Here is a 24,593-nt window from a genome sequence, read left to right on the forward strand (position 1 = left end):
CAGATGATCTGCATGTAGTCTCCATATGTTCGATTACCTAGTCAGGCATTACAGAGTGAGCAGAAGGACCTTCTGTTATAGTTGAAAACACATCAATATGCAAGTCTGCTTTCAGTCACAGAAATAAAGACAGGCAAGACAGAATGCAGCAGCCCTACTGTCTAGCCTAGGCTACAAGCAAGCATACATTCTCTGTGATCAGATGATGGTAGAAGCTCGACTCCCTTATGTTACAACTTCACTGGAGCCTGATTGCGGGAATGCGGGTCACTAACCGATTTCTGAGTGGTAACATGTTTTCTTCCCCTGAATATACTGACGTTTTTCATTTCCTAAAGTAAAAAAAGTTGCATTTTGAAGGAGCAGAGCAATAATTCTGGTTACACTTCTTATTACAGCTTGTTGACTGAAGCTACGAAAAGGGGGAGGGGATGAAATTGGTACATGACAGGCAGCTATTCCCTTCCATAATGCATTTAGGTTCAGACTGCATTTTGAACTTTGATGTGAAGGCTTTGGAATTAAAAAGCTGCCCCTGGAGAAATGCAGAATGGTCTGCAAATATGACATATTCCTGTCATCCTCCCCTCTCCCCAAACTAAGCATTGCTAAGTTTAGCTGCAACACTCCCAACAGGAATTGCTCAGCAAAATCCCAGGGCACTACTTTGAACATTTCAGGGGATGTGCTGTCTTGCACTATCAAAGGCTCATCCTTGCTGAATATACCTTTGATCATAGCTGGGAGAAAGATTTGCAACCATGTGAAACTTGACTCATTTGGAGTTTCATTATACACTTTGACCATTTTCACTAAAGCCTTTTTAAAGTTCGCAAACTATTTCAGTTGCACCTTTGATGGGTTTCTGGCACAGAGTTTTGCGAGAAATTCACAGATTTGCCGGGAAGCTAATGGGAAATGTTTCAGAGTTCTAGGCCCATCTGACTGCGCAAAACTCACCATATGCTATAGAGATATTTAAGAGTGCAGAAGTTATTTTGAAAGATCTCCCTAAAGAGAATAAGCCAATGGTCCATTCAGTCCAATTTTGTCAGCTGCAGTTCTTGGGCCTATACCTGCTTTTGCTTCAAGGGAATGGAAGATGTAAATATTTTAATGCCTTAGAAGCAAGAAGCTGGTTAGGGATGCAGAAGGACCTTTGGACTGCAAGCAAGGAAGATGTGCTAAAGAAGGAAAAGGAGGTTTAGAGAAGCTGAATGTATTCTTCATGGTTGTTTTTGTTGTGGAGGTTGGGGTGATAAAAAAATCAGTCCTCTTGTCAGATGGGGAACATCCCCTCACTCATCCACTTAAGGATATTCTACCGTTCTCAGCACAGTATATTTTCTTTGAGCAAAGTAAGCTGCTCACGTAGATGTCAAACAAAGCTTTAAAAATAAAGAAAACTGTAGCACAGTAACATACTGTCTGAGAGAAACTAAAACAACATCATGAGGCAAGAATGACAGTTGGCCTCTCTAACTGAACTTAACTGAACTCCCGAAGGGAGGGGCCGATTCCAGAGCACAACACAAACGCCCTGCCCACCAGATGACAGACATTCTACTAATCAAAATAATAATATTTTAAAAATTGTCCAGTAGCACCTTATAGACCAACTAAGTTTGTTCTGGTATAAGCTTTCTTTTTTTTTGCATGCACACGAAAGCTTATACCAGAACAAACTTAGTTGGTCTATAAGGTGCTACTGGACTTTTATTTTATTTTATTTTTATTTCAACTGTGTCAGACCAACACAGCTACCTACCTGAATCTACTAATCAAATTAGGCCCCAGTGTTTTTCTTACAGTTTTCACAGCAGAAGACACAGAGAAAATAATTGTGCCTGAAAACTGTAGAGCCAAGGCAAATGATGGTGGCAAGAGATGACATTCTAGGCCTTATTGATAAATGAATTTATTTATTTTTTAATCCCTGGGCCAAGATGATAACCACCTGAGAGTTTTTAAAGAACACACATATGAAATTACTGATCTTCTAATGAAGCTATGTAACTTATCCCACAGCAATTAAAGTTGCCAGCAGGGGTGCAGGAACTCACTGCATGGTGGTCCCAACATGTGGCCTGTTCCACTTCACAGTGGAGGTGAGAGGTGGGAAACAAGCTGTCCTAGGAATAATAGGATTGCAGCTGCAAATACCAGGTATTCAAGCTCTGAGGAAATCGCTTTAATGCTGCTGATTTATTTCTCTTTTGGTTGCTGTTTCTTTTACTCTGTTTTACAATCTTGTTATAAGCAAGCTTGGAAATGTTTTATGTTGAATAGTCAAGATACAATTTAATAATAATATTTATGAATTAGCCTTAGAATTGGCCCAAAACTAATGATGTGTCATTAGCAAGCATGTGGATGAAACCCTAAAAAGCTGAAGTACAGCTGAAGTACAGCTAAAGAACATATTCAGGAAGATACTAGGGCATAAACTGGAAAAGTTATTGCTGAGTTACCTCACAAATGGTGTTGTCTGCCAAGTTTCCATTGTCTGGAATTGGGCAACTGTTTGTCAACACCTCTTCCACTGAGTAAATAAAAAAGAAACTGATTGATCATTTCTCTTTATACCTAGTTCTATTCATCAAAGAATTGTTTTGTTTCTTCCTCATCCCCACAACATGTTGTTCAGTATAAAAAAGAATCACTTCTCAAAAGCATATCCTTCTTAATCAATGTTCACCTAGTCTTACAAAGAAAGATGAGTAAATCTGACTGACCTCTTCCTTATGCTATTCATGTTATAAGAAAAGATGGAGTCAGAGTTTGCATTCCAACTGCTTTTATATGAGAAATATGAATAATTAAATTACTCATGTATAAACAAAGCAAACCCTCAGGCACTCCCTCAGACGTCAGTGCTTCAAGCATTTCCCACACTTCTCAGTTTAAGTATTTAAACCTAAGCTAGAGGAATTTATTGAAGATGTTTTCAGATGCTATTGTGGCACCATTGAGGTCCATGGTTTTTTTATTATTCCCATCCACTTTAGTGGGCACAAAATTGCACTTCTTGCTGCTTCCTGATTGAGCAACTGTTCACTAGGGAAGGACTTGACCATACATACCCTCAGTGAAGCACTCTGCTCTTTGTGAGAGCTAAATGAAGCTATAATTTCAGACTGACAATATGGCTTGGGAAAGCCCAGCATGAAGTAGGTATCTTTCATTAAACCAAGAAAGCATTTCCTAGGTGTGAGAGAAAACAATGTTTTGTGCTCTGAGCCCCAAAACCCATCCCTCATGGAAATAAAAACAGTGGAGACAGAATTTAGTTTAAATGTTAATGGGCAAATTTTGGCCACAACTTTCTTGAATACACAAATGTGACTGGTATTGACTTAGGCAATGGTATCAAAACTATAACTGGCTCCTGCCCCACCCTGCAGGAAGCCTGTAAGGGTAAACAACCAGCAGGGGGATCTCCGTCAGTGTATATTGACTGGTGCTCACCCCTGGGGTTCCCGGGGGTCATGGCATGGCCCTAGCCCCTCTCTGGGCTACGGACAAGATCCAGACCCCCGGATTCCTTTAACGGAATACCCTATTCATTGGAGGGGCAGGTGATGGCTGCACCTCCCCTCCCCACATTCCCCTAAACCAATGCCTAACCGCCAAACCTTACAAAGTTGTGATGATTGCTAAGAGGTAGGCAAAAAGCAAGTGGCCACAGCCAATGTGCCACATTGGGGAAAATTCCTACCCGGCCCCCGTTCCAAAACAGGCGACCAACCGAAGTCCAAAGCACGGCCAAACACCACCTAATTAACAGGTGGGTGGGTGTTCGCCAGCACGAAGCAAAAGAAGGTCCTTACGTCGCGCTGCCAACCCCCAACCTTTGCCACGATGCTGGTTGGCTAAAGGCCAGTGGCATAACTGTGGCACCACCGGCTTGGAGCGAGGCAAGCCCCGCCCACAAGCCGGTTGGGGAAGAGTTTCAGGGGCCGAGCACAGCATGGACCCTCTGTTAGGAGGATCCAATTTATGAAACATGGCAAAAACTTTTTTATACCATGGGGAAGTGCTTCTTTGTAGGCTACAACTTGGTACAAGATCTAGGAAATGTTTGGGATCTGTACCAGTTGGCTCTGTACATGGAACCAGTGACTAACTTGGAGCCTCCTGGCTTTCAGCTTCCTACCCTACAACCTAAATTTCACTTCTAGAACTTCACAACTATATTTCCCCATGTCTTTGGTGCCAGCATGGACCACAACCACCAACTCCTCCCTGGGACCATCTACCAGGCTGTCTAGGTGATGGGCAACATCTGCAGCCTTTGTACCAGACAAGCAAATCACCCTGTGGTCTGTACACCCATCACACACCCAACTCCCTAGGTTACTAATGATCAAATAACCCACTACCAATATTTTCACACACTCCAGAGAAGTATACTCAACATGGGAGGGGTGTTATCATCTCCCAAGGAATAGTCCTCCTAAAGGATCATTTCCCCCTTCCTCAAAGTGATGCCTTATTTCCCCAAGATCCTCATTCTCTATGACAGTGGGGGAGCTATAAACCTGGGAGTGGGACACAGCTCTAACGTCCCTGAAGGTTTTGTCCAGGTTAGCCACCTTGGCCTCAAGGAAAGAAACTTGTGTCTAGGCAGCCAGGAATTCACTACGCCAAGCACATACCTGCCCTTCTATCCAACAGGCAGGCAGTGCAAAACACTGGAAAGCCCCCCACCCACTCTACTGAGTTGCATTATTATTAGGTTTTGTTTAAGTCAAGGAATGCAGGGGTAACTAACATGCTTCCTAACTTGCTTGGCTGTTCAGCTTCAAACAATCTATAGTTTGCGGAAAGGGTTGTAGCTCAGAGGTAGAACACTGCTTTGCATACAAATGATTTCAGATTCAACCCCAGCATCTCCAGGTAGGACTGGAGACCCATATCTGATATGCTGGAGAGTGCAGGAAGTTGCTGGCCAAGAGGACCCTAGTTCCCCTAGTGAGTCCAGCTCAGAAGATGCTATTTATGAGATTTCAGGGGCTCTGGATTCCAGTGGCTCCCAGCTGTCAGGTTCAGGCTTGCCATGAGGACTTGAGTCCAGTGCCTTCATCAGAAGGCATCCTCCCTCATCTGTCCAAGTCCTGGTTTTTTTTCAAGGTCAAAGTCTTGAAAGCCTGTTTGTAGATACAACACAGCAGAAGCCCAGGTGGATATAGTTATGTGGCCCTCTGGCTAATGGAAACAATATTGTCTAGAGGCATGAATAATGAACATGGCCATGGTGAGGCTAAGCTACTTGTGTACTATTGAAAGCTGGCATAGCAAGAACAAAAAATATATATCATTGGGTGGTGATGATGGAGAAAGTGGTACATAGCATTATGGCTTACTTAGTTTAACATTTAACTGTAAAGTATTGATAGAATTCTGCATTCTGTTTTTTATTGTGACCTTGGCTCCTCTCTCTATTAGCTTTCACACAAAATGAGGGAGCAACTCATATTTCATTCCCTTGTGTAGTAAAAGGAGCATGGCCTTGTTAAAAAATATAAGATGGATGAGGTGTGCAAAAACAGAAAACAACTGCCAGTGGAAGTAATATTCAAATGCAAAGCTGCCTTTTTCTCTTAAGTTTGGGAATGTTTCTCAGAGCAGTCTACTATGGGAGTGGAAGAATTTCTCTTGCGACATTTATCTTCATTGCTCCACCCATTTTTGTCTCTGGCTCCATCCACCACTGGTATGTGACTCTTGAAAGTTTGCCCAGAAGAGAATGCAGCACTTGGACTGGAAAAAAAAATGGTTCCCACCGCTGACACACATGAAACCCTTTTGCCTTAGTCTTAGCCTCCAACCCCAATGAATGGAAGCTAATGTAATCTAGGCGAGTTGTTTCTGAGAGGCAGGCAGAGGGCAGGAAGAAAGGGGGAGCAGAGTGCAAAGGGTCTTGATTTCTTTTCTTTCTTTTTTTAAAGTGCTTTGGCATCAAGACAAGCTTTCCTCTTGAGGCTAACAGCAGCTTTTGGGGCGAGGGAAGGGAATTTTAATTTGGACCATGTCTTGTATAGGCCACCTCCTTCCTGCAACCCCAATTCTCAGGTTGTTGTTTGTTAAGAATCAAAAAAACTTAAATAATATATTTGATATCATGTGTAATTTGGCTGACAGTCTCTGGTCAACAGTTGAATCAGTGGTGGTTTCAAGCTTCAGGAAGCCCAGAGCTGAGCATCCTTGTGGGGTTCCATGACAATGGCAGGTTTATCAGTTGGCAGCAGTTCTCACCCAGTATTTCTGGGCCTACAACATTTCCTCACCAGCGCAACCACTACTAATTTCCCCACTAATTTCAGCGTCTCTAAGACATACCGTGGGTGCTGTGTTATGGGAAAATTGACATGGCACCAGCAAGTGTGCCTGCAGGGACCAGGAGCTCCAGGATCAGCGTTTCTGCCCAGTTTCCACCTGCCACCACCATGAAAGAGCTCAGGCTTCAGCGGCATGGTGGCCTTGCTGCTGCACTGACAGGAGAGCAGTTAGACCTGTTGGTTCTATGTTAATTGCCCCACAGTGAAGTTCCTATGGTGTATGCATTGCATATAGTAAATTCAGCTGCCCAGGCCTGATGCTTCTGTCAGCACCAGGCCCAAGAAAATTTGAAAATAAGAAAAGTAAAGTAGTCTCCAGAGGCTCAGTATCAGCCGCATGGAGCCCTGGCACTCTCCGAGCCATGCCATGTGCTAGTGCCAGGCCTAAGTTGAAATGAAGATGTGATTTGTAAGGCAAACCAGAGTTCCATTAAAAACGGAGATTGCATTAATTTCATATAATGGGACAATTGTCATCCCTGTGGAGAAATTTCTGGGGGGATCTAAATTACCCCATTACACTTTTGTTCAAATTACTCATTCAAGTTCAAGATTTTTAAATATATATATATATATATCTGGGAATGGATGTAAATTAAGCAGAAGCATTTTTTAAAAATAATAAAAAAGCAGCCAAACTACAGAAAAGAATTGAAATATTGAGGCACAGTCAACATGACACAAACCATGTTTTAAACAAAGGAAGATGCTTAAAAGCTATCACTCACAAATCATTATCAGGGAGGAATGGAGAATCATTGCCTACAATGATAAAAAGTTAAAAACAGAAAAACAAATGCAAGATACTCAAAGCGATAATCTAGTGATGCATTGTATTAAGGACATTATTTGACTTGAAAATCAACTACATGCACATTATCCAAATGAATTAATTGCCTTAACTCATCTGGGGAGCATTTTTTAACATCTGAGCCTTTGTCAGAATTGCTGGTAAATAATGCCATAATAGCACACTTAACTAGATTTTGTGTGTTACTGCAAGCTTGCATGTCATTCCCATATAATTAGACTTAGAAAGTAGGAGAAAGAAATAATAATCAAAAAATTATCCATAATAACAGGAAACAAACTCTGTGTGAGTTCCCAGTTGCTCTCATTCTCCTATAATTGGTATTGATGGAGGTGGGTAACTGCTTCAAGGCTCGCAAAAAAATAATACTTACATGGTAGCCAGTACAAATCTGAATAATTTCCTCAATATTTCCCATCTGTTTTCTCTCAAAGGAATTTAAGCAAGAGATGTGGCTGGCTTTTCCACATAATCTGGCCAGATATAAAGTATGCCATAACTTAATTTCTAAAAACTGAAATTAAATGCTGGTTTCTGTGCAGACCCAAAGGTTTTGCAATCTAAATGAGACAAGCCAAGCAGGGATGGGATGGAGATAGAAGTAGTACTTAGGGACTGGCTGGTGAATAGGGATCCAGAATGATGTAATGGTTAGAGTGTTGGACTAGGACTTGGGAGAACAGGGTTCAAATACCTGCTCAGCCATGAAACTCAATGGGGGACCTTGGGCCAGTCATAGTCTCTTAGCTTAGCCTATCTCAGAGTTGTTGTGATGATACAATGGGAGGAGCAGCTCCGACTGCTTGTTTGCTTGCTTCCCTCACCACCACCACCACCCCAGTGAAAAAGAAGTTTTAGACAGTGCCAGCATAGCAGGGATGCAATTTCCCTTTGTTTGCTAAGTGCCAAATGAAACAACGGATGAGGCAAGAGGGATGGAAGAGATGAGAGGCAGCCAGGAAACTGAGGTTTTGTCGGCAGAGCAAAATGATGTTCTGTATTAAGGAAGTCTCAGAGGTCACTAAGGTCTGAGAAGTGCAATTGAAAATTCTACACAAGTTGTATATCAACCCAGGCCCAAGGAAGACATTTGTCCAAAAGATGAGACCTCTGAGTGCTAAGCCAATAGTTGAAAAAGGCAACTTGGGTCCTTTGGTGATGGTGAACCCATCAGCTGATTAATTTCTTTGGGGATGTGTTCTCATCTTTATAGTCCAATTGCCTCAAACCATTGTTTCTTTCAGCCCTGTGCAGCTTCCAGTAGAGGCCCCTCTAATTTATCTTGTTGCAAGGAAACGCTTCAGAAACATTTATTTCTAGCTGGTATGTTTATTTCTATTGACTGGATCAATGGCAATGCTGCCCACCTTTGCTTTCACATCCCTTCGCATCCTCTACTTCTGAGATGGTTGGCAATATTCTTTCCCCCCTCTCTAAATATCTCTTGAAGCTTTGAACTAAAATGAAGCATTGGATTGTATAGTGCAGCCATCCTAAAAAGGCCATTTTTGAGCATATTGGTTGTTAAAACAAAGACAACCTCTTTGTCTCAGTTTGGTGGGATTTCGTTGAATACATTAAAAAAGAAAATTTACATTTGTCTCTTCCACAAGTCTCAAGAAATTTGGGATAAGTAGCATCTAACTGACTGGGGAAGGGAGAATATTTGATGTAATATAGAGCCTTTTATTCTTAGTATTCATTGTTTCAATGATGGGTTTATGTTAGTAATGTGTACCACACCTAACATTCTCTCATTTCTTATGAAGGTACTCTCCATTTACCTGTCTGTATCTTATTGCAAATATCTGGATAAGTAGCTTTATCATTTATCCTTGTGAATGCAGCATCCGATGACAGCCTTGGGTTGTGTTGGATTCTTTTGTAAGTGTTTCCTTCGTGAAGTTTTGTTTTGTTATTGGGGCTATATGGATAAAATTCAATAAAAAATACTTTCTCCCCCCAAATTGTAAAGAGTAGGATTCTGGTTTTTTGTTTCTTTTGTTTTTGTAAAGTGCATTATAGTTTATTGTTGCTGTTGTAAAAGATGTTAGATATTGCAATGGATTATGCTATTATGCTATTTTTTATCATACTTTGAGTAGTGTTCCTTTCCCTTTCACACTATTATATGATTGGTGAAGACCTTTGGCTAACCGGGTAAGCTTTGTGAATTGTGATCAATCTTATCCAGTTGTTTTGTGGTGCAGAATGAAAAGGAAGCTCTAATATGGATGCCTGGATGTTGCCCTTCTTGGCTTAATATTACCAATGGGGTGGGGTGGCAGACAGTACATAGAACAACCCTTAAGAATCAGGATAAGCCTCTTAGCATTGATTGAAAGCCTTGTGATTAGGCATAAAAGCAGCCTCTGCAATCTCCTAGAGATGAATTTGAAGAGATTATTATGAAATAATGAGGAGGAAGATGGGAACTCAGGTGCCTTTTTGTACTGTGTGGGAGCTGCTTATTCATTAGCTAGTCCCATGTAGTTGGTTGAACATTAAATGACCCAGTGACGTGGTGTGAGCAAATTGTGTGTGCTTTCCAACAGAATCCACCCCATGAAGCTGGTTTGTTTAAATGTTCTTTTGGAGATTTTTAATTGATACTCCACTCACATATGGTTGGAAGGATCTTCAAAGAACACCTTGGGTCCGGAGCTGAATCCAGATGTCTTATGTTGAAGTTCCAATACAAATTATATTCCCTTCTAGAGATGCACATGCATCTTTTGTTCAGCCCCCCAAAAGGCTTGAGATTTGTAAATGCCCCTATTCAAACCCTTGTGATGTCCCCAGTCTCCTTCACTCTAGTCCTCTAAGCACTTGCAGACCCTCCAAGTGTCCCTATTTAGAGAAGCCTTCCCATTTCCTGATTTGATCCTGGAATGTCCCACTTTTCCTTAGGACATCCCTATTTTCATTGAATAAATGCTGGATGGTATAGAGTTATCTGAGCCGCAAGCTGTCTGAAGGCAGTCCTGTATAGGGAAGGTTTTGTTTTGTTTTGTTTTGTTTTGTTTTTTTTACTGTTTACTGTTTTATTATGTTTTTATATATGTTGGTAGCTGTCCAGAGTGGCTGGGGCAACTCAGTAAGATGTGTGGGCTATAGATAGTAACATTATTGTTATGGAATGGGATGTCCCTGTTTTCATCGGAGAAATGTTGGCCATCATTAATGCATCCTTTGGAGTCAGCACCTGACTGAGGTTCCCTCAGATAATCCTGTTAAAAGATACAGGATTATCTGGTATTCTTTGCACAATTCTACCATGATATTGTTAATGTATAAGGATTTGTGCATGCAGAGAAAAAAAGGACAAGAAAGAGTTAAGTTAGGTGTGCTGGTTAATTTTGGGGTGTGTTTGTCCTGCACCTGCGTATGAGAGTGAGTCAGCACAATCTAAAATATAAATATACTTGTGTTTGAAGCAAGTTTTCTCTTGGCTCGTGCCCTTGGCCAGAGCCTAGTCTGTGTTGGGACACTGCTGGTAAGACTGTTTATTACAACTGTATGTAACGCAGGTGGCGCTGAGGGTTAAACCACAGAGCCTAGGGCTTGCTGATTAGAAGGTCAGTGGTTCGAATCCCCATGACGGGGTGAACTCCCGTTGCTTGGTCCCTGCTCCTGCCAACCTAGCAGTTCGAAAGCACATCAAAGTGCAAGTAGATCAATAGGTACCGCTCTGGCGGGAAGGTAAACGGCATTTCCGTGCACTGCACTGGTTTGCCAGAAGCGGCTTAGTCATGCTGGCCACATGACCCAGAAGCTGTACACCAGCTCCCTTGGCCAATAAAGTGAGATGAGCGCCGCAACCCCAGATTCGGCCATGACTGGCATGTTGAATGGGCACTCTGCACACACCCCAACAGATATTACTTACGCACACACACACACTGCAGGACTAGGCCTGAGAAGTACCTTAGCGTGAGGCATACTCACTATTTGTGTATTTATACTCCTCAGAGTCCTCTTCAGTCAACAAAGCAAGAAGAGGTGCAGTTTCCATGTAGCAAGGCCAGTCATTCAGGCAGCAAATGCTGGAGCGTATAACCTCTCCCACCCCACCCCATCTGACCCGCCATTTCTCCTGAGAACCTCTAACGACTGCTGCCGCCAGGTGTGGTGGATTATGTGATTCCATCACCAGCATTGAGTAGCCCTCCAGGAGAGCTATTCTAGGTGGTGATAGGTGACATCTGACTGGAAGGAGCATTTTTTTGGTAACATCCGTAGCCTGTTGTGACAATATTGCAAGCCACTTCATGGATAAAATTGTTCAGATTTGCACGGCGTTAGATGCCACTGGTAGGGATCAGTGTGGAGGAGGTGTTCAGAGCACTGTCTTTTCCTGTTGTCTTTGATGACTGTCAGTGGTTTTGGCCTGCTAATGTGGAAAAGCTGTTTGAAAGGTCAATCACTTATCCTCTTGACTCTTGCCCATTACGGCTCATAAGAGGATTGTCTGAGTGGCTCCAAGAAGTGGTGAATGCCTCATTGCAGGAGGAGGGGGTACCATCAACCCTTGGAAGAGATAATGATGATGCACCCTTTCCTCAAGAGAACCTCCCTGGACCTGGATGGGTTTAATAACTATCGCCCAGTTGGTAATAGTGGAGGAACTCTAGAGGATAAGTTAACCTCTTCAGATCATATGGTTCTGCCAGCCAGGTCAGCTAGAATACATATTGGCCAAAGCAGTTTTCTGGAAGAATACTTTGTCTTTACTGTAGAACTGGGAGCTTTGGAAGTGTATTGAAAAGATTTGCTATTGCGGGCTGCCAATCTGCCATGAACCTCTTGTCAGTGGCTTGTGTTTTAAAATGAAAATGTCATCTTGACAGATTAATTGAGCTGTATTCTCTATGTGTAAGGAAATTTAAGAAGAAAACAGTTACTCTTAGCCTTGAAAAGATCTTCCAATAGGTATTTCCCCCCTGCATCTCAAATTCAAAAGGATTACATTTTTTTGTGCATGAAATGTAACGTTTTAATGTAGAGGAATGTTTCCAAGGCTGAGAGGACTCATATCTAGGACTCTTTTGGAGAGAAAGGGACATGTATATTTGTCAGTTTTAGTAACAATACATAGAACTAGAGCTCACAAAATATCTCCCAACCAACACAAGACAAAAATATGAGATCTGGTGTAATTTAGTTTCAATTAGTGCACTGAAGCTTCTTCAGGAATGGATGATATATACTTTTGACGTTACTCTCAGACTATTAAGCACAGTACTGGGAAATTATTATGTAAATTAGAATTATCTTATTGGCTTTAGTGTCATTCTTTCTCCTTTTCCCTTCCAGGTAATTGGTGGGGTTGATGTGGGAACCAAACAAATGAAGGCAGGGTGAGTAATGTAATGTCGGTGGTATGCGCTTCCTTTAGACTGAGCTGGCTAAAATATTTGTGTATGTCACTTTAATTGAATCCCCTCTTAATTGGTTTAAATTGTATTCTGGGTGTTGTTCTATTTTTACTGCAGAGCCTCAAGCTCTGATAAAGCACGTGATTGCAAAATATATCATAAATGCATATTTAGAAAGTAGGTCTTGACCACACACATAGTCTTTTTCTCCTGAATTCTCTCTCACACACACACATACATACGCATACACCATCCCCTGATGCAAAATATATGAGACGAGCATTTCCTAGAATTGGAAATGGATAATGAACACAAGCCATCTTCAAAGCAGTACAATTAGGTTAAAGTAAGCATGTGAGAAGGGACGCGGGTGGCCCTGTGGGTTAAACCATAGAGCCTAGGACTTGCCGATCAGAAGGTCAGTGTTTCGAATCCCCGCAACGGGGTGAGCTCCCGTTGCTCGGTCCCTGCTTCTGCCAACCTAGCAGTTTGAAAGCACGTCAAAGTGCAAGTAGATAAATAGGTACCGCTCCAGAGGGAAGGTAAACGGCGTTTCTGTGCACTGCTCTGGTTCTCCAGAAGCGGCCTAGTCATGCTGGCCACATGACCCAGAAGCTGTACACCGGCTCCCTCGGCCAATAAAGCGAGATGAGCTCCGCAACCCCAGAGTCGGTCATGACTGGACCTAATGGTCAGGGGTCCCTTTACCTTTAAGCATGTGAGAAAGGACAATGGGAATGAATGTGCCAGCTCTGTCCCACTCCATCACCATTCCAGACACCTTCAGACTTGTGAAAGATGACTGCCTATAGCAGAGAGCCTTTTGTATCTATGGCGGTTCCCCTTGCATTTTTGAGTAGTTGTGGGCTGTAGCTCAGTGGCAGAGTAACTGCTTTGAAAGCAATGTGTACCAGGTTCAACCCTTGGCCTCTCCAGTAGGGATAGAAAGATCTGTCAATTTTGGTTCTCTCGGGTTCTAATTTTTCTAAGCTTTAATCCAGTTCGCCGCATTTCTACAGCAAATTTGCATTAAAAAGAAATCCTAATGAAAATTCAGCAGCAGTCTAGTGTGAATTTCTCCTAATAAAACAACAGATAGCAGAGAAGCATATTCAGGTGTTACACACTGTATCCTTAAATATTAATACAAAACAATGGTATAAATAGAAACAAGCACACTTGTGAGTCTAATAAGCAAGAAGGAATAATTCATAACCAGCTGGAGCAAGAAGTGTTTCCCAAACTGAAGGAAATGCTAAATGAAACAGTTATAGTTAAAAAGCCAAATATGTGTGCGGAACCAGCATGCACATGTGTTTTGATTAGCTCCCAAATGGGCACGTAACAATTTTTAAATGGCTTCTGTTTTGAAAAAGTTGTAGTGCAGGCAACTCCCCACTTACACAGAGGCTACTTTCTGAGAGCTCGTGTGCATAAATAAAATTACATAAAGTGGGGAGCACCCGCTAAACACCCTTTAAACACCCTCCCTGCCACTCTCTCTTCAATCCATCCCAAAAATACTGTATCCACAACAAGAATTGAAGCTCTGGGGCCAGCAGGGGGCTGGAGGATGCATGGGGAAATGGCTGCTGTGGTATCCCACATGTCAGCTGTTAGGTGGGGAGGCTGAGCAGCCTAAACAAAGCCCTGCTGTGCCTCCAGTCTCTTCAGGGCTTCCTCCACCCTCATTCACATGCTTTTGGAGTCCAGCGAAGGGTCTGATCACTCTCCAACTCTCTCCCAGGTTTGAACTGAATTGTTTAATTATTTCCTGGTGCTGTGCATGTACACAGTTGCATGTGAGTAGAACACACATAAGTGTGTGGGGGGCACCTGTTTTTTTCATAACACTTTTAATGGCTCCTATTTTTTTAAATATTATATTTTTTAATGTATGCCTTGCCTTTATTCATAAAGGGAGGGCAACTCCTGGCTTTGGAGCGGTTTGGATAAGCTGCTCTCACTGTGCCCTGCCACCAGTGTCTGCCCCTGCCAGGGGTAGCTTGTGCCCATTGGGACTGGTTTGGCACTGGAGCTGAGACAATTTATTATTGATTTTTTAAAAAAAAAATAAATAGGATGCTTTTCAAATTGAATGCTTCCCAAAGAGGTTTATAAGTTAGGTTGTGTCAATAAAGGAAAGCCATGTACATACATAGTTAGTTCCTGGGTCAATGGGAAGTATTTGAAAAGGGAGTTTCCTTTAGAGGTGAGTGGGAGGAGGAAGGCATTGTGAGCCAATGTGGAAGCCAAGGAGTATGCAGTTTGTGTTTGTGTTTACCTGAAGTCCTTGGAGTCTGTTTCAAAGAAAGGCAGCCCTGTTGGGCAGCTACACAAAAGGTTAGCATCACCAGAACCATTTGGGCAGACACTTCCCTGACAAAGCAAGGCTTTGTGTGGAATAAGCCACAGACAGCAAAATGGGTGTTTTAATTTTAACAACTCGTATGTAAAAAAAGGGAACAAATGGTGGTCGAAAGTGAATTTTCTTCCATCTCTATAAATAGTTTCACACGCACACAAAGACACACACACAAACAAACAAACAAACAAACAAACACAGAGGCCTATTCTGGAAGTTACTTCTTCAGAGTCCACCTGTTTCCTAGGACCTTCCATAATGGTGGTTTTAAAGTAAAAGAGGCTATTAGTATGGCCATGTGTCCTACTTTAGGAAGACAGTTCTCTGTTTGAAGGACTACCCAGTTTCTAGATAAGGGAGAAAAGGAGAGGCTGTGAAATTGTCCATCAAGAGTTAGCACTTGGACAACAGATTGGATGGTCATCTCCAAATACACCACTTTCAGACAGTCTAAGGCTTCCAGTTCTCCTAATTCACGTAGTCCATTTGACACCCCTTATGTTTTCAAATTTCTTCCTGAATGTGATCCTGCCCTCTCTTCTTTCAAAGCCTCCCTCCAAATCCACCATCTGTGAAGGTTTTAGCCTTACTGCAAAATGAAACCTAGGTAATTCAGGTACCATATACTGCTGCCTTCCAAAGCTTGCAAGGAAGAGTACACTATAAGTTCTTTACTCGGTTTCTAGAAATTGAAACTCCAAATCCTCTAATACTGAGAAATTCTCAGTTTTCCGAAGCCAAGTACTAAGTGCATTTGAAAAAGGCTTGCTGGTTCTAGAGATAGCTCAAGTAATTATAAAATCATCAGAAGCGTAGAATAAAGTCTTATACGCTTAGGTGCTGCTGAGCGGAGCGATTCCAGGTCTCATTTAATATGCAACACCCTGCCTCCTCCGTCAAGCCCAATTTCAGGTGTAACAGGTCTATTTGCTCACTCTTCCAGAGCAAGCTGACTTCATACACTGGATACAGAAGGAATACTCTTTCCCCTTGAGCAGTTTTATGCACTTTGTGGCTATTTGAAAGGACTTAGCTATATGCTTGCTACATGTTATTTTGAAGCTGCTGGAAGATCAAGGATGTTATGTGAATCCAGAGAGAAAATTAGATTCTGAGTTCTAGGCATCTGCTTTGTACAATAATTCAGAGCAGCCTTGTGTGCTTTGCATTTTCTTAAAAAAATAAACCATTAATGTCTCATTCTTTAAAAAAGAAAGAAAGAAAGAAAAGAAATCCACAGACTATTATGCAATTAAGTATTCATAAACATTATTGATTTCACTGGGACATAAGTGTGCATAATAGTGTTCTCAAGAGCAGCAAATGTCTTTGGCAGTCAACTTTCCAAAAGAATAAGAGGAAAGGGTGGGTTCATTATTTCACTCTTGGTGATTGAGCCACCATGGGGCCCAAAAGGCAACAAGAAAAGGGGAACCAGATCTTCAGTAGAGGCACTGCAGCTGTTCCTACCCGGAACAAATTGACAATGAAGGAGGACTGGATCCTCTCACTAAACTTCCCAAATCATGCCACCTTAATCTTTGGAAGCCCCCTGTGACTTTCTCTGCCTTCTGAAGTTAGGCAGGTGGTGACAAGAGAGAGGACCTTTTTGTGGTCCTGTCTGGATAGGACTTGGGTCCAGTATACCTGAAGGAGCATCTCCACCCCCATCGTTCTGCCCGGACACTGAAGTCCAGTGCCGAGGGCCTTCTGGCGGTTCCCTCACTGCGAGAAGCCAAGTTACAGGGAACCAGGCAGAGGGCCTTCTCGGTAGTAGCACCCGCCCTGTGGAACGCCCTCCCACCAGATGTCAAAGAGAAGAACAACTACCAAACTCATAGAAGACATCTGAAGGCAGCCCTATTTAGGGAAGCTTTTAATACCATTGTATTTTAATATTTTGTTGGAAGTCACCCAGAGTGGCTGGGGAAACCCAGCCAGATGGGTGGGGTATAAATTATTATTATTATTATTATTATTATTATTATTATTATTATGTCAGATAATGACTTTCAGGGTCCCATTCAACAAAATGAGCAGAAGTGCTTCCAAATATAGCAGCCCTTCAAACCATAACAGAGGGTGCTAAAGCACACTGATCTTGAAGTGCAGCTGCTATGGCCAGGGCTGGTGCCATCCTTCAAACATACACTCATGCCTAGCACTGCTTGTGGTGGTCCCCATATGCTTTCTCTGCTGCTGCTGCTTTGGCTGTGGTGGCTGTGCCACCACTTAACACCCTCTACCAGGCCCCCAGACATACTTTAGTGGTGGGCAAGGAGTTTTTTAATACAGTGGTACCTTGGGTTAAACAGTGGCGCTGTGGGTTAAATCACAGAGCCTAGGATTTGCTGATCGGAAGTTCACGGTTCAAATCCCCGCGACGGAGTGAGCTCCCATTGCTCAGTCCCGCTCCTGCCAACCTAGCAGTTTGAAAGCACGTCAAAGTGCAAGTAGATAAATAGTTACCGCTCTGGCGGGAAGGTAAACGGCATTTCCGTGTGCTGCTCTGGCAGTGGCGTAGCGTGGGTTGTCAGCACCCGGGGCAGGGCAAGTAATTTACGCCCCCTAACCCATGGATTTGCGCCCCCTAACCCTAACCCCCAGATGTTGCGCCCGGTGCGGCCGGCCCCCCCTGCACCCCCCACACTACGCCACTGTGCTCTGGTCCTCCAGAAGTGGCTTAGTCATGCTGGCCACATGACCCGGAAGCTGTATGCCAGCTCCCTCAGTTAATAAAGCGAGATGAGCGCCACAACCCCAGAGTCGGCCACGACTGGACCTAATGGTCAGGGGTCCCTTCACCCTTTACCTTACCTTGGGTTAAGTACTTAATTCGTTCCAGAGGTCCATTCTTAACCTGAAGCACCACTTTGGCTAATGGGGCCTCCTGCTGTCGCCGCATCGCCAGAGCACGATTTCTGTTCTCATCCTGAAGCAAAGTTCTTAACCCGAGGTACTATTTCTGGGTTAGCGGAGTCTGTAACCTGAAGCGTATGTAACCTGAAGCGTATGTAAGCTGAGGTACCACTGTATTTTGAATGAGAACTAAGCTTGGTTTCCATCTCTGGTGACACTTTCTGCAGCCGCGCTGTTCTTCCACACATGCAAGTCACCACTTCATGACTGACGTGCATGAAATTATTAACTTGCTCTCATCTTTATTGAAGTGCTAACACTGAGAACTTCTTTTCCTCTCCATCTGAAACCGCAATAGCTAGTGATTGAGATAACAGACAACTGTTTTATAAATTTTCTCTCCAAGGCTTTATGAAGACTAGAAAACTGTGTATCATTCATATACACACAGAGACACACACGCCTACATATGTGTGTGTGTTGAGCAAAGTAGAAAGTCCTGCAGGGTCATGAATAATTAGGGTTTTCATTATACTGGCAAGAAGCTGGCAATTTTTATATCTTACTCTTTTATGGTATAATATAAGCTAATATACTCTTAATAAAAGAGAGCTCAGAGGAAGGCCATGTCCTATCCATTTGAACTGCAAGTAATAATATTCATTTCCAATGCAGACAAAAATGAGGAGCCAAACAATTTATCTTTTCCTTCCTTTTCTTTCCCTCCTCCTCTCAACAGTGATTTGTTGAATCGCGGAGATGCCATTATTCTGCGCATTGCTCTTTCTATTGTTGTTGCTGCCGCTTTTATTTTACACTTTATTATCATGGTGCTTTTTAGGGATGAAAATATTCCAACTTCAATAAATTACCCGAGGTGTTTCTTATTTTCTCACCGTTCCCTTGTAGATTGGCTACTTGCGTTTCTGCAAAAATTCAAAGCTCCGCCGCAATATGTCTTTCATTAGGAAGAGGTTGTGTGGGTGTCTGTTGTTCTAATAGTCGTACAACTTTGCCGCACCTCTGCAGCGGAGGACGTTGTGCATTTGGTGTGCTGGGGGCAGGGAGCCAGAAGACATTGCTGTCAGTATCTCCGGGGGAGCCAGTCAGCAAATCTGGCAGGCTTTGGGGAGCAAGGGGTGCACCCAACTCCAGCAGCCCCCTTCTGCCCTCCACTGCTGCAAAATGACCCACCCACATTCCCACAGTTAGTAGAATTTTGCAGAGGACTAGTGCTGTTCACAGGGACGCGGGTGGCGCTGTGGGTTAAACCACAGAGCCTAGGACTTGCTGATCAGAAGGTCGGCAGTTTGAATCCCCATGACGGGGTGAGCTTCCGTTTGCTCGGTCCCTGCTCCTGCCAACGTAGCAGTTCAAAAGCATGTCCAAGTGCAAGTAGATAAATAGGTACCGCTCCAGCGGGAAGGTAAATGGCGTTTCCATGCACTGCTCTGGTTCACCAGAAGCGGCTTAGTCATGCTGGCCACATGAGCTGGATGCCGGCTCCCTTGGCCAATAAAGCGAGATGAGTGCTGCAAGCCTAGAGTTGGCCATGACTGGACCTAATGATCAGGGGTCCCTTTACCTAGTGCTGTTCACTGTTCCTCACGGACAGAAAAGGAATTTTACCCACCATCAAATTGGCCTGGGTTTTCTTGCTGGGGAAGGTTGCCATCCTCACATCACGCTATTGCTTCCCAATCCGTCATTGTCAGGTGCTGTTGCAGTTGCTCAATAGTAACCAGGCAGGACTCCGACTTGTTTTGGTGCAAACTATTTAGAGTGAAGAGCATCATAAGTTCATGTCTGTTTTTGTACCTCCCCCAACATAAAAGTTTCGTCACCCCCAGCCTTTTCCACCCCTCCCTGCGCCTCAAACTACTGCGCATGATGAGCGATGGGAGAGGCGTGCTTCCCTCCTCTCCGGCTTGCTCAGGCGCAGTGTTAAGGCTCTTTCTAGCATCCTCTGGTCCTTGCACCTCTTCTCCACTGGAGGTGGGGCTTTCCTCCTCACCGGAAGAGGAACTGCTTCCCAAGATTTTCGGAGGCTCCCTGTAACACAACTGCCCCTCTTCCTCTCGCCTCTGAGCCAATGGCAGTTCCCTGGCAGTCATGCTCTCAGTTGTCACTACTTGGCAGGGGAGGGCATTGAGTAGAATCCATAGATTGTGATAATCTATGGGCTGATGTGGAAAACCTTGGCCCTAGATAAGGGGTGGAGGTGGGGAAGGCCAGATCGCATGCTCCCAAGTTGCCAAGTGCCTCACCACTCCAGTTCAAACGGAGGTACAAATATGTCCTCCCATGCTGCTATGCGTACAGGCAGGCAGCAAAGAGCATCTAATCAGCAGACAGTCTAGTGGACAGAAACTTGCTCTGGTTCACACCAAACCCCAGCATAATCAATAAAGTTGCTGCCATTTTTCACCCGCTTGCTGTGTCTTGTTGTTCATGGCTCCCACGTGCCTGTCATGCAATCCCCATTGTAGCACGCTGCCTCTGACCCCCTTGCTCACCAGGGCAAAAACTGAGAGGACAGCATTTTTGGGCATTTCTCCCCAAGCATGCTCACAAGCCCCATTTGACAACACAGGCTGGCGTGTGGGAAAGGGGAAGCTGTTTTCCTTTGGCAGCTTGAGATCTTAATTGCCACACACATGGTTAGAGGAAGTTACTTCCATTTACCTGGGAGGAAAGGGGAGGCAGGATTAGAAACTGCTTACTCATTAGAAAAAATGTCACCGTTCTAACCCCCTCCCCCACGGTTTTTCCGTCTAATGTTCTTCTGGTTGAGCAAGCAAGTTCGTAAAGTCAGTTTTAATTAAAGTGCGTAAATCTGGCTGCAGCTGTGCACCTAATGAGGGGGCTAAAGGGTCACTGACAAATGTTTGCATAAGCTCTCACCCTTCTTTCCCTGAGAAAGTGGTGCTCATCTCGAATCCTTCCCACGGTTAATGGATGTTGCTCTTTTCAGCACCGAGCCGCATTTTGTTGTTGATTTGCTTGTTTGTATGAAAGCTCATTAAGAAACAAAAATTAAAGTATGGGCAGGGAGGGTTATTCTCAATTTGCAATGAACACAAGCACTAAAACACCCCTTACAAGTGGTGCAGATGGAAAGTGTTAAGACCCAGCCACACTTAGCTTCCCCTCGCCCCATGCTTTCTAGGTGCAGGTCACAGAATTCTAGAGTTAGAAGGGACCCATCTAGCCCAACCCTCTGCAATGCAGGAATATGCAGCTGTCTCTTACGGGGATCAAACTGACAACCTTGGCGTTATCAGCACCATGCTCTAACTCATGGGTAGGCAAACTGTTAAGTTGTGGGTGAACATATCAGACGACACAGCGATTCTTCAAACAGCTCTTGTTTATTCAGAGGCCAGAACAGAACTGAACTGAAGGGTTCAGCCAGCCTGCTTTTATAGAGCTCCAGTACACATAATTGTAACAACTTTCTAAAACTATCCAATCACTGAATGTCACTTTCGATCCCTTATTTGCACAACTATCTACAGTATCCCCCTGCTGGCCCAGGGTGAGAACTTCAGTACATAACACAAACTAAGGCCCGGGGCCGGATCTGGCCCAATTGCCTTCTAAATCCAGCCTGCAGACAGTCTGGGAATCACTGTGTTTTTATATGAGTAGTAGTAGAAGAAGAAGAGTTTGGATTTGATATCCCGCCTTTCACTCCCCTTCAGGAGTCTCAAAGTGGCTAACATTCTCCTTTCCCTTCCTCCCCCACAAGAAACACTCTGTGAGGTGAGTGGGGCTGAGAGACTTCAAAGAAGTGTGACTAGCCCAAGGTCACCCAGCAGCTGCATGTGGAGGAGCGGAGACGCGAACTCGGTTCCCCAGATTACGAGACTACCGCTCTTAACCACTACACCACACTGGCTCTCAGAATTTGTGCTTTTGTTTAAAATGCATCTCTGGGTTATTTGTGGGGCATAGGAATTCATTAATCCCCCCCAAAAAAAATATAGTCCGGCCCCCCACAAGGTCTGAGGGACAGTGGACCGGCCCCCTGCTGAAAAAGTTTGCTGACCCCTGCTCTAACCTACTGAACTATCCAGGTCCTTTCTAAAGCTCCATGTCCGAACTCTTCCCCCCCCCCAACTGCTTTCCCCAGGAAAACCTTCTCTTTAATGCCGAATTGGAACTCAAGTCCCATCAATTCAAGTTTTCCATGGATCACCTTTTGCTCCAATTCAGTTGTAGAGGGTGGAGAAAGCGCCAGGGGGAAGAAAGTGCTTGAACACAGAGCCCTAAAGCACAGACCTGTGCCTTGAGACGTGGCACAAAAAGAAGTATGGCTCAGGCTTTGCTTTGCACACCACCTGTGAGTGCTTATATCACACCATCCTTCCTTAAACTTCACCATTTTCCTGTAGATCCACATATATTGCTCCCTCCAAACCAAAGGCTCGGCGAATGCTATCCAGAAGGCCAGACCTATCCTATGTTTAATTGGCATGGCTTCTTTCAAGGAATCCTGAGACTCAAGGTTTGGTTAAAGGTACTAGTAATGTTCCAGAGAGCTCTAGTCCCCTCCTTTCGTAGAATTGTAAAGTGGGAAGGGACCCCAAGAGTCATCTAGCTTGACTCCCTGCAATGTTAGGGAAGTGAGAGAATCTCAGTTAAACCTGCTTGATTGACTGGGCGGATAGGAGTTGGAGTCCAAACCGATTAGCTGGAATCTACAAGGTTGGAGTGGGCTGCTGTAGTATGTATGGTCAATACATGATATGGATGCACAGATAGGGAGATTGTGGTATCTCTGGGTAATCCTCCATTACATAGGTGATTTATAGTTGGTCAGTTTCATGTAGATAACAGAAAAATCAGAATTTATGGAAAGATAGGCACCTATCAATTTGAACTGTTGCCTTTATAGATATTCATTGATAGGACCACCTTCCTCATACACTATCTGTGTTTATGTGCTTCTTTCCCTATCTCTATCTTTTTTGGGGAAAGGGAAGTAGAATGTGTGTGTATGGAGTTTCCCCAGTGCTTTCTCTAAGCTGCTACAGTGTATTCCAGTATTGTACTTTCTCTAAGATGCTACAGCATATTCCAGTATTGTACCCCAATGTAAAAGTTCAATAAACTTTTAATAATGACAAGAAGAAGATTTAGGATTGGTTGACAAGTGTGGGGTCCTGTTTGTTTGCAATACAGACACCTACGTACACCACTGGGTATAGATTTGTTGTGCAGACTTAGCAATAGCACCTGCAGTTGATTGAAAGTGTGTGCGTCTTCTGGGAGATCCCAGCCAACCACTGGGAAATGGGAATCAGTCCTAAATGATGGCTTTGTAAATCACCCCCTTATGCCATAAGGCAAGGTCATCTTCTTCTTCGCAGTGTCCCGTGACATTTTTCTGTTCCCTTTTTATTAGAAAAACCACTTCTGTTGGGCAATCATTTTTAGTCACTCCCTGGAGTGATTTTGCTGTTCAGGAAGTACAAATAACTGTAATGTGTACTTGAGTTGGGGGGGAAAAAGAAAATTTTCCCTTTGAGTTTGTTTTATTTTTATTTTCGTGGCAGATTTGCTGCTGTGTAATGTTTGGGAATGAATTCCTTGGCTTTGACATTGTTTTCTTCATTGTTATTCTTTCTGTACCTATAGAGAAGAAAATAAAAAATTCATTAAAAAGGAAGGAAGGAGAAAGGATTGTGTGGCCATCGTGCCTCTGTTATGTGGCAGAAGAATATAGACAAAGGAAGGAGAGACTGAAGTCACAAATAGTTTTTGGCTTAAAAAAAACCACTTTTAGAAATGTTGTATTTTGATTTACTTCTCAGTACTTGCATGAAGAAAAGGAAGTGTAACAGGTAAGGACAAGAAATGAAGCTGCAATTCAAAGATCTTCTCCCAGAATGACTTACACAACCTTGAATGTTACTTGCTGTGATAATGTGTTCACATTAATATGTGAAACTGTATACAGAAAGGTATATCTTGTGAACCGTCCTGAGACCTGTGAGTATAGGGTAGTATATAAATTGTAGTAGTAACAGCAGCAGCAGCAGCAGCAGCAGCAACAACAACAACAACAACAACAACAACAACAACAACAACAACAACAAAAGAGCTCTTACAGGTTCCCAAAGCTAAGCCCCTAGCCAGAGGATTGGGAAGCTGGGTGATCTATGCATCAGCAATGGTGGGTCCTGTCAGAGTGCTGGGACCTGGGCAGCTGTCCAACTCCGCTGATACTGCCTCTGAGCAGGAGTTAGCAAGAGGAGGCAGGGAGCAGTAGCAGGACTGTTGCCAGCTAGTTGGTAGTGCCATCTTAGCTTTCCCAGCCCTTTTCTGCAGCACCTGGGGAACAGCACTTGGAATAGTCAGACGGTTTGTCTCACTAGCTGCACCCAAAACCAACTGTTGGTTTCCAGAAGGGGAAAAACTTATTTATATGGATCTGCAGTTGATGCTGGGCTGCTGCCAGTGGACAGCCCCCAGTGGGGGCAGCTTTGAAGGGTGGACGCTAAAGGGAATATAGCCCTTTTTGATTATCTTTTGGGGTGGGGGTGATGAGCATTCCCTGTGGGTGATTGAGAGAGATTGGAGCAACCAAGGGAGGGGACATGTGATAATATAAAACAACAACAACAACAACAAATTATTTATACCCTGTCCATCTGGCTGGGTTTGCCCAGCTGATCTGGGCAGCTCCCAACAGAATATTAAAAGCACAATAAAACATCAATTCTGGCTTCCAAGAGACAGGCAGAATGCTGAGGAGCTGTGTCTGTGATGTAAGCATGAACACAAGTCACAAATGTATATCCAGTGTGATTGGTGGGTATTTGGTGACTGAT

General features: G+C 43.6%; 1 long non-coding RNA gene across 1 annotated transcript; it reads left to right on the forward strand.

The window, feature by feature from the left end:
* The first annotated feature begins 222 nt into the window (after positions 1 to 222).
* Positions 223 to 23,851, forward strand: LOC310764849. Its single transcript, XR_014549274.1, has 4 exons — positions 223 to 288; positions 2,029 to 2,166; positions 12,469 to 12,512; positions 23,398 to 23,851. It is a non-coding gene; the product is annotated as an uncharacterized lncRNA (long non-coding RNA).
* The last annotated feature ends 742 nt before the right edge of the window (positions 23,852 to 24,593 follow it).

This window comes from Podarcis filfolensis, assembly GCF_964270895.1.
Source record: "Podarcis filfolensis genome assembly, chromosome: 6".
In the NCBI taxonomy this organism is placed as follows: domain Eukaryota; kingdom Metazoa; phylum Chordata; class Lepidosauria; order Squamata; family Lacertidae; genus Podarcis; species Podarcis filfolensis.